We start from the raw sequence: 14,449 nt of genomic DNA on the forward strand, positions 1-14,449 counted from the left end.
ACATGGTGCCAAATCGTAATATACATAGTACCATAGACTCACTCATACTTTGGCCTACTAAAAGGGAGACGATGGGGTCAAATTAAGGCAGATGTAATAACCAACTTGAATCTTAGGTACATACTCTAATTAACATAATTATTTAAATTAATGGTCATGTTCTTTCGGATGAATCATCACATATGTTGCTTTGCTGGAAGCTTCCCGTGTGCAAGTCAAACAGTACATCGTAAAATAGTTGGTGCAGTACGTAGAACTTGTCAATCTGTGTTAGCAGCACAACGTTTAGACTTAATCGTTTAGATAATGCACTTCCTGTTGCATGCGGCTACTATGTCCAGCAGTTAGTAATAGCAATACTGATTACCAATGAAGGTCTTGTATCAAATTTGAAAATTCATTTTTATAAACGGGCCTCACTATAACGATGGACATATAAACAAAATGTAGGCTTTAGAAGGCCCATAAGTTGCATAAATCATTCATATTGTTTTTGATGGTTAATCGGCAAGTGCCGAGTTAACAAATATATTATAAGAAAAGTTTTTTTTACAAGGTCACTATTTACATAGTTTTTTAGAACCTCTGCCCTCCAATACGGCCCCTTCTAGCTATTTACTAAAATTTGCCTGTAGCATTATGCTATAGGTGCTTGCATAACCTCTAGCCTTACCCCTTTTCTTTTCCCCTTCTATAAATGATTTACGTGAGGTGTATCCAATCATTGATTTCTAATGTTGTACTCTCAATGACCATCCCTGGTGGTCTACGCTTGTTTGTGAACAGTTTCTTGTTTCTTTCTCTCCAAAGGCTCCATGCTCCCGCCGCCCAAACCGAGTCCCATGTTGCTCGTCTAGCCGTGAAGTGCCGATCTTACTTCCAACCATACTTGTCCCGGTTGGGCATTCGAAATTGCCCTATATGTCAGATTAAATTCAGCCATGAGGCCTCTCCAAAAGGTCCTTGCATAAGGACATGCCCAGAGCATGTGCTTCGCAGTTTCGACATCCATAGAGTCACACGACACACACCCGTGGGATATGTTGCATCCCCTTTTAATCAATACTTCCTGCGTCAGCAGACTGTTCTGTGTTACCAACCATACAAAGACTCTTCCCTTAGTTGGTATTTTGAGTTTCCACAATGCTTTGTAGTATAGGCATGTGGTTCCCCTGTTGTGCATGACTATGTATGCCATGGCGCAGGTGTAGTTTCCTTCCTTCGTCCATCTCCGCCTTTTCCCTCCATTTGACGGTTCTGGTTCTGTCGATACCTGATAAAAATTCCGGTTTCTTTCCAAATCCTTTATGAAAAACGATTTGCTTGTTGAATCCCAGATTTCGTCTGCCATCCCATAAATCTTCTGTACGGTTTGCGTCCATTGGCTAGCTGGTGTATTATCAAGTTTCCAAAGCCATTTAGTGAGAAGTGCTTCATTCTGTATGGCTAGGTCTATAATTCCCATACCTCCATTTTTTGCTAATGTACACACCGTCTCCCAGTTGACTAGGCAATTAATGCCTCGACATGTTTCGTTTCTTTTCCATAGAAAGTCTCTTCTCATTTTATCCAAGTGCTTCAACACACCTTTGGGAATGGTAAGCGCTTGCATGTAATGTAATGGCCTAGCTGACATGACTGACTTAACCAGTGTCACCCTTCCTCCGTATGAGAGAATGTTAGACTTTCATCCTTCCATTCGGTTCTGCACCGCATTGATCATAGGTTGTAGATCTACTTTCCTCGGCTTCTTGGTTGTAAGGGGTAGGCCCAGATATTTCATCGGGAATTGGGATGGTTGACAACCCAGAATATTCTGAATAACCTGGATTCAGTTTGGTGGGAGCGCGATTGGAACAAAGCTGCTTTTGGTTTTGTTTATTTTGAGGCCTGAGAGCTCCTCATACACTGATAATATCCTGGCTATAATTTTCAGGGTGGTTGGATGTGCTTCGCAGATAATGACAGTGTCATATGCAAATTGGATTGGTTGTGGGGTCATAAATGTCAGGTTCGACATCAGGGTTGAGGCTGCTTGGATAAAACGGGTCAGAGAGTCTGCCACAATGATGAAAATCATGGGAGATAGTGGATCGCCCTGCGGTACCCCCCTTTGATGATTAAAGTAGGGTGTCAGGCTGCCATTGACCTTAATTACTGACGATCCTGATTGCCAAATGTGTAGTACCGATGCTATCCATTTCGGGGGAAAGCCTCTCTCGATCAGTAAGTTAACTGTGAAACACCAATCTACCGTGTCGAATGCTTTCTCAAAGTCTACTTTGTACAAGACGGCTGGCACTTTCTCACTGGTGTAGAAGTTTAAAAATTCTCTTGCCACTACGAATGATTCCGTCATGGACCTTCCTTTAACGAATGTCGTCTGATTGGGTGCAATGAGGCTATCTAGCATCGGCGCCAATCTATTTGGCAGTATTTTAGTGATGATCTTTACCACTGCATTGATTACACTAATTGGCATGTAGTCGCTTGGGTTCGTTGGGTTCTGTTTCTTTGGGATTAGAGTGATAGCGGCCTTGTTAAGGGAGGCGAGACTGGTGCCTCGCTCCTGGAAAGCCCTTACCGCCGCTATAATGTCATTCTTAATAATTTCCCATTATCTTTGATAGAACTCGGTGGGGAATCCATCCGGACCGCTTGCTTTGTCTTTGGGCATACCGTTGATCGCATATCGAATTTCGGTTTTCATTATCTGATCATCCAGATGTTTCAACTCTTCTTGAAATCCGGGTCCAACTCTCCCAGTCAGGTCGAAGGGTCTACGCACTTGTGGTCTTGTCCCCATTAGGTCACTGTAGTATTGCAGGAGATAGCGGGCTATATGTTCTTTAGTTGAGGCTTTCTTTTGGAGGGACAAAATATGAAGTCAAAACATTGCATGAATCTGTCTGATATAGATATTGTGGATATCGGACGGATACAGATAATTAAAGACAAATTACTAATGTATATTTTAGTACAGAATAACATCTAAATGTAATTTTTCATTCATAAATTAGATATAATATTTTTATAATAAGTTTGTTGGTTACAAAACATATATAATATTATCAAAAGATTAGTCACCAATCATGTCATAGTGTTATATTGTTTATCAAAATATATATGTATATGCAGTTTAATAAATTATTAGTATTAATATGTAATTTAATAACTCAATTTAACAACATAGAGTACATTTGTTGTGGTTTAGAAGTATAACAGTTAGATACGGATAGTTATAAATCTTAATGTATTCTTATCCGTTACAATTTTTTGGATACGGATAATCTCGAATACAGATACGAATCAGATAATTTAAGTAATTTTTCGGATCTGAATCCGGATGAAATTGGATAATATCCGATCCATTTACACCCCTACCGTAAATTAGAAACTTGGACCGGGATTGAATCGGATTCTCATCGGACAGTCCACATTCAAACTCAAACAATGAGTGTTAATGCAGAGGATCCGGACTCCTCCACCCTTCTCTGTTCGCCGCGCTCCTCCTTGTCTCACACAACCTCTCTCCGACCCCCACCTATTCCCCGTACTTTTCAGTTTCTCTTTCTCTCTCGTGCTGAAACTCTGTAGCACTTCTGTTACCATTTCCTTCTCAAGCCGGGTTGGCAAAACCCTAGAGGCCGTCGTGCTGAAACTCTGACCCACGCTAAGGCTCCTTGATTTAATGGTACGACGTTGATTGCTTAATCTGTTTTTTTTGTCAGATTTTGATTCACTGGAACGCTGTTCTTGTGCACAAGTTAGTAATTTGCATGTTAACGAAGAGCAGTCCATAGTTGGTCTATAGATGGAAATAAACATCAAGAATAGTTAAAGAAGAGCACAATACAGTGGATGTCTGTAGAAAAGTATATGCATTGTGTTTGTCAGATTTGAAAATCATATTTATGATCATAATTAGGTAACGAAGTTCAAAAGTTAAATCGCTCACATGAAATTTCTTTGCAGATTAGATAACAAAAATCCTTCGCAACAGGTCAAGCCACCTGGTACAATAAAAGAGGAGCATGGGTAGTTGATAGGTTTGCTATTGTCAGTTTGTATTGATATTTAGGGATCCAGTAAATAAATAAGAAATTCGATAATAAACTAAGCCAGTGTAATCGCTTCAATCCAGAGGCAATGACAGTAAGTATTAATTGTCAGATATTTATGGCCTATTGAAACACTTATCCGTTCATGCGAACATGCCCAAGAGGCAGGGCTTTATTATTGACAATAACATATTACACACTAAATTTGAGTTGTAACCAATTCATTACATTTCATTTTATGACAAATATTTAGTATCTTGATGATTGATTAGTTGCTAATTCAGAACTGAGTTTGGAGCCAGTCAACAATCTTCTTATCAAGTTTGAATGCCTTGGATAGCACATCATCTGAAATAGGCGGGTTTGACCCAAAAACTGCCTTTGCGACAGTGATCAAGCCTGGGTTTTGGCTACTCAGACCTGCAAATGCAACAGCAGGGACAGCTCCAATATTGAACTGGAAGTGGATGAGTCCCTCAGGAAAAACAAACACGTCACCCTTGTACAACACCTTGGAAAAGAGCTTGAATTCCGGGGCTGAGGTCACAAAACCGACATAGAGAGTGCCCTCAATAACAGTGAGCACTTCAGTTGCTCTAGGGTGGGTGTGTGGTGGGTTGAGGCCACCGTTGGGTGCAAAGTCGAGACGGGCAATGGAAATTCCAAGGGTATTGAGTCCGGCAATTTTTTGGACGTTGACTAAGGTGACGTTTGACCCCGGATTCTGACTTGTGCCGCCAGCCTTGTCGAGGCCTGAGAAGAAGAAGTCTTCTGGTTGCACATAATCTGGGTTCTTGCATACTATACCGTTCACAAATACCATAGAGCTATTGTCAGCAACACAGAAATCTTGAAGTGAGTTGGGGTCAGAAGCAAATGCTTGAGATGAGACCAAGGCAAGCAAAGTGAAGAGAAAAACTGTACTGGAAGCCATTTCTTTCAAGTATCTAAACTTGTGTTAGCTTGTGGTTTATGTAGGCAAATTACAAATTGCTATTTGGTTATACAATGACCAATGCTTGTATAGGTATTTATAGTAGTGGATGCTTGAAGAATTCCTCACGATTTGGAAAAAAAAAGAAGTGAAGCTCTTGGCTAATTGGTCTAGATTTGAAATGTTCTCTGTGAATTGGTCAAGGGCTAAAGTTTTTATCTTAACATACTTGGTCTAGAATAGTTGGTGCATTGCGGAGAACTTGTCAATATGTTAGCAGCACTGCTATTCTCTTTTGGTTGGTTTGATTTTAGCACAGGCAGTACATCAAATTATTTTCAATTAGATTAGATTGCATTACATATATATACCAGGGCCCCTTATTTTCACCTTTGCGGATGGCCTATACGATGAAACAAGAATATGTACGTGTTCTTTCTAGATGAAACGGGTTCAAAATCTATTTCCTACTTCCTCTTTTCTCATGAGAAAATTAATTTGAATCCACTCAATTACAAATAAACCCTTACTTAGGCATAATGTGGCAATGTTTCAAATGTGTTCCCAATAAAATATTTCATTAAGGATGCCACTCAATTACAAATAAACCTTTTGAAAACTTCTTACCTATATATTTACGCTGCTTACATGATTACATATTTATAACATACTATACTATGCCTATTCTCATTTGCTAATAGAACCTATATCTCGTGCGTCACTCCTCTCATATAGAATGGAATGGAACAAAACATAATACTAACTTGTGTGAGATTTCACTTCAAACACAATCAGAATGATTTGGATCAGGATTGGCTTCAACACACAATCATACTTTTTTTTTTCGAGTAAAAAGACCATCTTATTTAAATAAGCAATTTACTGATCCAAAGCAGAACCAATCCAACGAACAATTGACCAGATATAGAATTGGTCTCTCCTAGCAATGGTTATGGCTAGAAGATTGGAATGTCAATAATGCATAATTCTTTCATCAAGGATCACTGGTTTTAATGAAAAATGATGTTTTAACTTTCAATTTTTTTTGTTTTAATTTTCTTTATCTCATTATTAATTACATCGTGACATTCAGGTAATATTTTCAATAAGTGTTTTGGAATCCATATAATTGAATTAACTGAGTTTACATTATAAATTTTTCTTTATCACAAATTGTGATGCTATAGCAAATACTGAATAAATTTCATTTAGGATTTGAAATTATGAATAAGAGCCATACTCTTATTCCTTACTCTAAAAAATGAGGATTTTTTTTTTCTAATTTGTCAGATTTTGATTGACTGGTACGCCGATCCTTGTTGCACAAGTTGGTAATTTTTACTTAGACCAAGAGCAGTTCAAAGTTTGATTTATAACTGCAAGCTAACATCAAGAACAGTTAAAAAAGATCACAATAGAGTGGATGCCAACAGAACAGTATACATATTCTGGTTTTCAGGTTTGAAATTCATATCATAATACAATTCAAAAGTTAATCTTCTTTACACATTAGATAACACAAACCCTTTGCAACTGGCCAGGCCATCTGGTACAAGAAATGAAGAGTAAGGGCAACTGATAAGTTTGCTATTGTTGGTTTATATATATATTTATGGGCTGCAGTAGATAACCATGACATTCTAACCAAAAAATAAACAAAGCCAGTGTGATCGCCTCAATCCAGAAGTAAGTAAAAATTAATTGTCAGATATTTATGGCTTTTTGAAACAGCTATCCTTTCATACAAACATGCCCAAGAGGCAGGGCTTTTATTATTGGCAATAACATATTACACACTAAATATGAATTGTAACCAATTCGTTACATATCATTTTATTACAAATGTTTAGCAGACTGATATCTTGAAGATTGATTAGTTGCTATTGGAGAACTGAGCCTGGAGCCAGTCAACAGTCTTCTTATCAAGTTGGAAAGCCTTGGCTAGCACATCATCTGAAATAGGTGGATTTGACCCGAAAACTGCCTTTGCTACAGTAATCAAGCCAGGGTTTTGGCTACTCAGACCCGCAAATGCAACAGCAGGGACATTTCCAATGTTGAACTGGAAATGGATGAGTCCCTTGGGAAAAACAAAGGCATCACCCTTGTTCAACACCTTGGAAAAGAGCTTGAAGTTGGGGGATGATGTCACAAAACCGACATAGAGAGTGCCCTCCATGACGGTGAGCACTTCAGTTGCTCTGGGGTGGGTGTGTGGTGGGTTGAGGCCGCCGTTGGGTGCAAAGTCGAGACGAGCAATTGAAATTCCCAAGGTATTGAGTCCGGCAATTTTTTGGACATTGAGTAGGGTGACGTTTGACCCGAGATTCTTACTTGTGTCGCCAGCCTTGTCGAGGCCTGAGAAGAAGAAGTCTTCTGGTTTCACATAATCTGGGTTCTTGCATACTAAACCGTTCACAAATACCATAGAGCTATTGTCAGCAACACAGAAATCTTGAAGTGGGCTGGGGTCAGAAGCAAATGCTTGAGATGAGACCAAGGCAAGCAAAGTGAAGAGAAAAAGTGTACTGGAAGCCATTTCTTTCAAGTATCTAAACTTGTGTTAGCTTGTGGTTTATGTAGGCAAATTACAAATTGGTATTTGGTTATACAATGACCAATGCTTGTATAGGTAGTTATAGTAGTGGATGCTTGAAGAAATCCTCGCGATTTGGAAATAAAAGTAATTAACTACTCAAGCTTTTGGCGAATTTGTCCTGCTTTGAAATGTTATCTGTGAATTGGTCATGTGCTAAGGTTTTTATTTTAGTATACATTGGCCTATTAAAAGGGAGATGATGGAATAGGTCAAGGACGGAGACAATTAAGTTCACTTTTAGACGCAGACAACTTCAATATATTAACAAAGTAATTTCAAATAGATTGTGTCGCTCTATCGGATGAAGCAATCTGTTTTCGATTATAAATGATGAAAACTTCACAGCTGTTGCTTTGCTGAGACCTTACCATGTAAAAGTCAAACATGTACGCCGTAGAAAAATGCGTTGGAGCACGTAGAACTTGTCAAACTGTTAATTACAATTGTTATCTTTTTATTGGTTCCAATCAAGCACAGGCACTGCATTTCTTTTTTAGTTACTTTAAATTGCATTAAATATATACTAGCATGGTGTTCGTTTATTGTATCAGGAACATATTTCAATAGAAAAAAAAATACTTATGAATTATTTTAAGAGAATTTTTTTTATGTTATACTTCTCAATAAAAGAAGTAATATTTTTAAATTAATGTTAATTTTTTTTAATAAAAATTACAGATCATCAAATTTATAATTCTAAATGCATTTATTCGTCTGCTTCTTAAATACTAAAAAATCCTCAAATATTTTGAACATCCGATTTTGATACAGAAAGCAGTGTTGTTGTATTTTTAATTAAAGAAGCAATATTTTGAAACCCATGAGTATTTTTCATTATTATCTTTTCTTAGAAATTTTGATACTGGATATATACACATATATATTCTATTCCTTATTAGGTGGAATTATATGTATTGAAGGAGATAAAAAAAAGTAAGACATCAACTTTGTTCGTGTGTTCGATTTTCTTAGCCATCTAAAAAAGTAAGATATCAATTTTAATTCTGACCAAATTGTATGCAGTATGTATAACGAGTACATGTCAAAATAAATTTAGACTTCTATACGTAAAAAGTACCCAAAAAATGCATTGAATGAAAAAAAGCCAGAATATGTAATTGGAGAGCTGATATTCAATCTGAAATTCATCTATTAATCACAATTGTTAATGGATGAGAACATTTACATGCTTAATATAAGAATGGAGATCGATACAAGGACCCTTTTTTAGATAATTGTGGAATAATGTGGTCGCCTTGCAGGAATATGTATTATTTATAGATGAAGTGGATTCAAATCTATAGCTACTTGACTACTTCCTCTTCTTTTATTAAGAAGAACTGATGAAGGGCTAAAGTTTTATCTTACTATACTTTGGCCTACTAAGAGGGAGACGATGGGGTCAAAGACAGATGTAATAACCAACTTCAATCTTAGGTACGTACATACTCTCTAATTAACATAATTATTTAAATTAATGGTCATGTTCTTTCGGATGAATCATCACATATATATGCTGCTTTGCTGGAACCTTCCCGTGTGCAGGTCAAACATATACATCGTAAAATAGTTGGTGCAGCACGTAGAACTTGTCAATCTGTGTTAGCAGCATAACGTTAGACTTAATCGTTTAGACACTTCATCGTTTAGACAATGCACTTCCTGTTGCATGCGGCTACTATATATATCCAGCCGTTAGTAATAGTGATACTGATTACCAATGAAGGTCTTATATCAGATTAATTTGAATATTCATTTTATAAACGGGCCTCACTATAACGATGGACATATAAACAAAATGTAGGCTTTAGTAGGTCCATAAGTTGCATAAATCATTCATTTTTAGTTGAGGCTTTCTATTGGTGTTTAAAAGGTTTGAAGTTTGAACAGGCTTTTAATTGGAGGGACAAAATATGAAGTCAAAACATTGCATGAATCTGCCTGATATAGATATTGTGGATATGGACGGATACGGATAATTAAAGACAAATTACTAATGTATATTTTAGTACAGAATAACACCTAAATGTAATTTTTTATTCATAAATTAGATACAATATTTTTTATAATAAGTTTGTTGGTTACAAAACATATATCATATTATCAAAACATTAGTCACTAATCATGTCATAGTGTTATATTGTTTATCAAAATATATATGTATATGCAATTTAATAAATTATTGGTATTAATATGTAATTTAATAAATCAATTTAACAACATAGAGTACATTTGTTGTGGTTTTGAAGTGTAATAGTCAGATACGGATAGTTACGGATAGTTATAAATCTTACTGTATTCTTATCCGTTATAATTTTTTGGATATGGATAATCTCAGATACGGATACGAATCGGATAATTTAAGTAATTTTTCGGATCCGAATCCGGACGAAATTGGATAATATCCGATCCATTTACACCCCTACCATAAATTATAAACTTGGACCGGGATTGAATCGGATTCTCATCGGACGATCCACATTCAAACTCAAACAATGAGTGTTAATGCAGAGGATCTGGACTCCTCCACCCTTCTCTGTTCGCCGCGCTCCTCCTTGTCTCACACAACCTCTCTCCGACCCCCACCTATTCCCTGTACTTTTCAGTTTCTCTTTCTCTCGTGCTGAAACTCTGTAGCACTTCTGCTACCATTTCCTTCTCAAGCCGGGTTGGCAAAACACTAGAGGCCGTCGCGCTGAAACTCTGACCCACGCTAAGGCTCCTTGATTTAATGGTATGACGTTGATTGCTTAATCTGTTTTTTTTTTGTCAGATTTTGATTCACTGGAACGCTGTTCTTGTGCACAAGTTAGTAATTTGAATGTTAACAAAGAGCAGTCCATAGTTGGTCTATAGATGGAAATAAACATCAAGAATAGTTAAAGAAGAGCACAATACTCTATATAAAAGTATATATACACAATAAGTGATTATACACGGACATAAACAAGCGAGCTACACGGATTTCCTGCCGCGTGGGCTGCCACGGTGTAGAAATCCTTGTATATATACACACGGATATTTACCGTGTACAATTACTGATAGCTACACGGATTATTACATAAACAGCCATTTACAAATCCTTGACACTGGCGCTCTCCATAACCGAGCTTCACGGATTATTACATAAAAAGCCGTGTACAATTAGATTTCTACACGATTATATATTTAGCTAAATGTCCGTGTAGCTCTCTTATTTTTTTAATATTTTTTAATGTTGAAAAACCTTTCTACACGGATATTTAGCTAAATATCCGTGTAGCTCTCTTATTTTTTTTTATTAATTTTTTTAATATTTTTTTAATGTTTAAAAACATTTCTACACGGATATTTAGTAAATGTCCGTTTAGCTCTGTTATCATTTTTATTTATTAATATTTTTTTACGCATACTTCATACACGGACTTTAGTTAAATATCATACACGGACTTTAGTTAAATATCTGTGTAGAATTATTATTTTTTCCAATTTTTTCTTTTTCTTGTGCCGAGATGAGAATTCGGCACCAAGAAAATCAATTTTTTTTTAAAGAAATCTTGTGCCGAGATGAGAATTCAGCACCAAAGCAAATCAATTTTTTTTTTTTAATGTTTGTGCCGAGATGAGAATTCGGCACCAAAAGAAAATAAATATATCTGAATTCGGCACCAAATATATTTATTTCTCTCTCCTACGACAAGCAAATTGTTGACTAACAGATCGACCGTTTCAACATTCCTCTTGTTGCATTTTATCTCACAAAAGCATGTTGGAATGATGCATCTCTCAGTATCCGCTTTTGACTCAACTATTTGGACTTCTCCTTTACAACTCGAAGTCCTCATCTTCTCCCGACTAATACTATTTCGAATTGTTACCCTCATTCTATAGGTAGCTATAGTAAATAGTCATTCCACTCCTGACGCTCTTAGAAGTTGTTCGCTATTCCTATTCAAAAGTATCACCGATAGGAAGGTATGGACACTCGAAGCCAGCGGGCAAGACCAACTTCGCTATCTCTTTCTCCGAAGCAAGAAAATCGACACCGCAGATGAAGTTGAAGCTACTTTGACTTTGGTTAGGCAATAAGCCAAAAAACCTGAAGAACTATTACAAATTATATATTTATTTTTAACTAAAAAACACTCTGTGCCAATATGAGAATTCGGCACGAAAAAAAGAGAAGTATATATATACATGACTAATCTTACCGAGATAACCTTACCAAGATAGAGAGGAGAGATACAAATTAACTTTAAAGATCTCAGATCTGGTCTCCTTGTGCGCAGAAATCAAACCAACAGAGAGGGAGAGTATTAATTGATCAAAACGGCGCTGAAAGGAGAAGATCTTTTATATAACCAAAACCCTAAAATAATTTGTCTATACGGCTCTTTATTAAACGTCAGTGTAGCTCTCTGAAGGCTTTCTACACTGTTATTTAAACCAAATAAAACCGTGTACAATTTCTACCTTTATACAGGGCTCTTTATTAAACGTCCGTGTAGCTCTTATAAGCTTTCTACACTGTTATTTAAATAAATATCCGTGTACAATTCTTACCTTTCTCCACGGTTCTTTAATTAAATATCCGTGTAGCTCTCTGAAGGCTTTCTACACTGTTATTTAAACAATAAGCCGTGTATATTTCCTAATAAACGTCCGTGTAGCTCTCTCATGACTTTCTACACTGATTCTTTAATAAATATCCGTGTAGAGATCCCACAGATATTTCGGGCTTCCAAAAAATTACAATTTCTATACGGTTTTTATATAAAATTGCCAAATTCGTGTACAATGTGCAGTGTACAATGACCATTTTTGTAGTAGTGGTGTTTGTCAGATTTGAAAATCATATTTATGATCATAATTAGGTAACGAAGTTCAAAAGTTAAATCGCTCACATGAAATTTCTTTACAGATTAGATAACAAAAATCCTTCGCAACAGGTCAAGCCACCTGGTACAATAAAAGAGGAGCATGGGTAGTTGATAGGTTTGCTATTGTCAGTTTGTATTGATATTTAGGGATCCAGTAAATAAATAAGAAATTCGATAATAAACTAAGCCAGTGTAATCGCTTCAATCCAGAGGCAATGACAGTAAGTATTAATTGTCAGATATTTATGGCCTATTGAAACACTTATCCGTTCATGCGAACATGCCCAAGAGGCAGGGCTTTATTATTGACAATAACATATTACACACTAAATTTGAGTTGTAACCAATTCATTACATTTCATTTTATGACAAATATTTAGTATCTTGATGATTGATTAGTTGCTAATTCAGAACTGAGTTTGGAGCCAGTCAACAATCTTCTTATCAAGTTTGAATGCCTTGGATAGCACATCATCTGAAATAGGCGGGTTTGACCCAAAAACTGCCTTTGCGACAGTGATCAAGCCTGGGTTTTGGCTACTCAGACCTGCAAATGCAACAGCAGGGACAGCTCCAATATTGAACTGGAAGTGGATGAGTCCCTCAGGAAAAACAAACACGTCACCCTTGTACAACACCTTGGAAAAGAGCTTGAATTCCGGGGCTGAGGTCACAAAACCGACATAGAGAGTGCCCTCAATAACAGTGAGCACTTCAGTTGCTCTAGGGTGGGTGTGTGGTGGGTTGAGGCCACCGTTGGGTGCAAAGTCGAGACGGGCAATGGAAATTCCAAGGGTATTGAGTCCGGCAATTTTTTGGACGTTGACTAAGGTGACGTTTGACCCCGGATTCTGACTTGTGCCGCCAGCCTTGTCGAGGCCTGAGAAGAAGAAGTCTTCTGGTTGCACATAATCTGGGTTCTTGCATACTATACCGTTCACAAATACCATAGAGCTATTGTCAGCAACACAGAAATCTTGAAGTGAGTTGGGGTCAGAAGCAAATGCTTGAGATGAGACCAAGGCAAGCAAAGTGAAGAGAAAAACTGTACTGGAAGCCATTTCTTTCAAGTATCTAAACTTGTGTTAGCTTGTGGTTTATGTAGGCAAATTACAAATTGCTATTTGGTTATACAATGACCAATGCTTGTATAGGTATTTATAGTAGTGGATGCTTGAAGAATTCCTCACGATTTGGAAAAAAAAAGAAGTGAAGCTCTTGGCTAATTGGTCTAGATTTGAAATGTTCTCTGTGAATTGGTCAAGGGCTAAAGTTTTTATCTTAACATACTTGGTCTAGAATAGTTGGTGCATTGCGGAGAACTTGTCAATATGTTAGCAGCACTGCTATTCTCTTTTGGTTGGTTTGATTTTAGCACAGGCAGTACATCAAATTATTTTCAATTAGATTAGATTGCATTACATATATATACCAGGGCCCCTTATTTTCACCTTTGCGGATGGCCTATACGATGAAACAAGAATATGTACGTGTTCTTTCTAGATGAAACGGGTTCAAAATCTATTTCCTACTTCCTCTTTTCTCATGAGAAAATTAATTTGAATCCACTCAATTACAAATAAACCCTTACTTAGGCATAATGTGGCAATGTTTCAAATGTGTTCCCAATAAAATATTTCATTAAGGATGCCACTCAATTACAAATAAACCTTTTGAAAACTTCTTACCTATATATTTACGCTGCTTACATGATTACATATTTATAACATACTATACTATGCCTATTCTCATTTGCTAATAGAACCTATATCTCGTGCGTCACTCCTCTCATATAGAATGGAATGGAACAAAACATAATACTAACTTGTGTGAGATTTCACTTCAAACACAATCAGAATGATTTGGATCAGGATTGGCTTCAACACACAATCATACTTTTTTTTTTCGAGTAAAAAGACCATCTTATTTAAATAAGCAATTTACTGATCCAAAGCAGAACCAATCCAACGAACAATTGACCAGATATAGAATTGGT

The 14,449-nt window shown here is 36.7% G+C and overlaps 3 pseudogenes across 3 annotated transcripts; all 3 read right to left on the minus strand.

Annotated features, from left to right (window-relative positions):
* Positions 1-4,165: 4,165 nt before the first annotated feature.
* On the minus strand, positions 4,166-5,192 carry LOC144568335 (putative germin-like protein 2-1 pseudogene; annotated as a pseudogene). The gene has a single exon (XR_013515634.1). The product of XR_013515634.1 is annotated as a putative germin-like protein 2-1 pseudogene (transcript).
* A 1,307-nt stretch (positions 5,193-6,499) lies between these two features.
* Positions 6,500-7,675, minus strand: LOC144568333 (putative germin-like protein 2-1 pseudogene; annotated as a pseudogene). Its single transcript, XR_013515631.1, has one exon. The product of XR_013515631.1 is annotated as a putative germin-like protein 2-1 pseudogene (transcript).
* A 5,009-nt stretch (positions 7,676-12,684) lies between these two features.
* On the minus strand, positions 12,685-13,660 carry LOC144568334 (putative germin-like protein 2-1 pseudogene; annotated as a pseudogene). The gene has a single exon (XR_013515632.1). The product of XR_013515632.1 is annotated as a putative germin-like protein 2-1 pseudogene (transcript).
* Between the last annotated feature and the right edge of the window lie 789 nt (positions 13,661-14,449).

Source organism: Carex rostrata, chromosome 17, assembly GCF_964058835.1.
Source record: "Carex rostrata chromosome 17, lpCarRost1.2, whole genome shotgun sequence".
Taxonomy (NCBI): Eukaryota; Viridiplantae; Streptophyta; class Magnoliopsida; order Poales; family Cyperaceae; genus Carex; species Carex rostrata.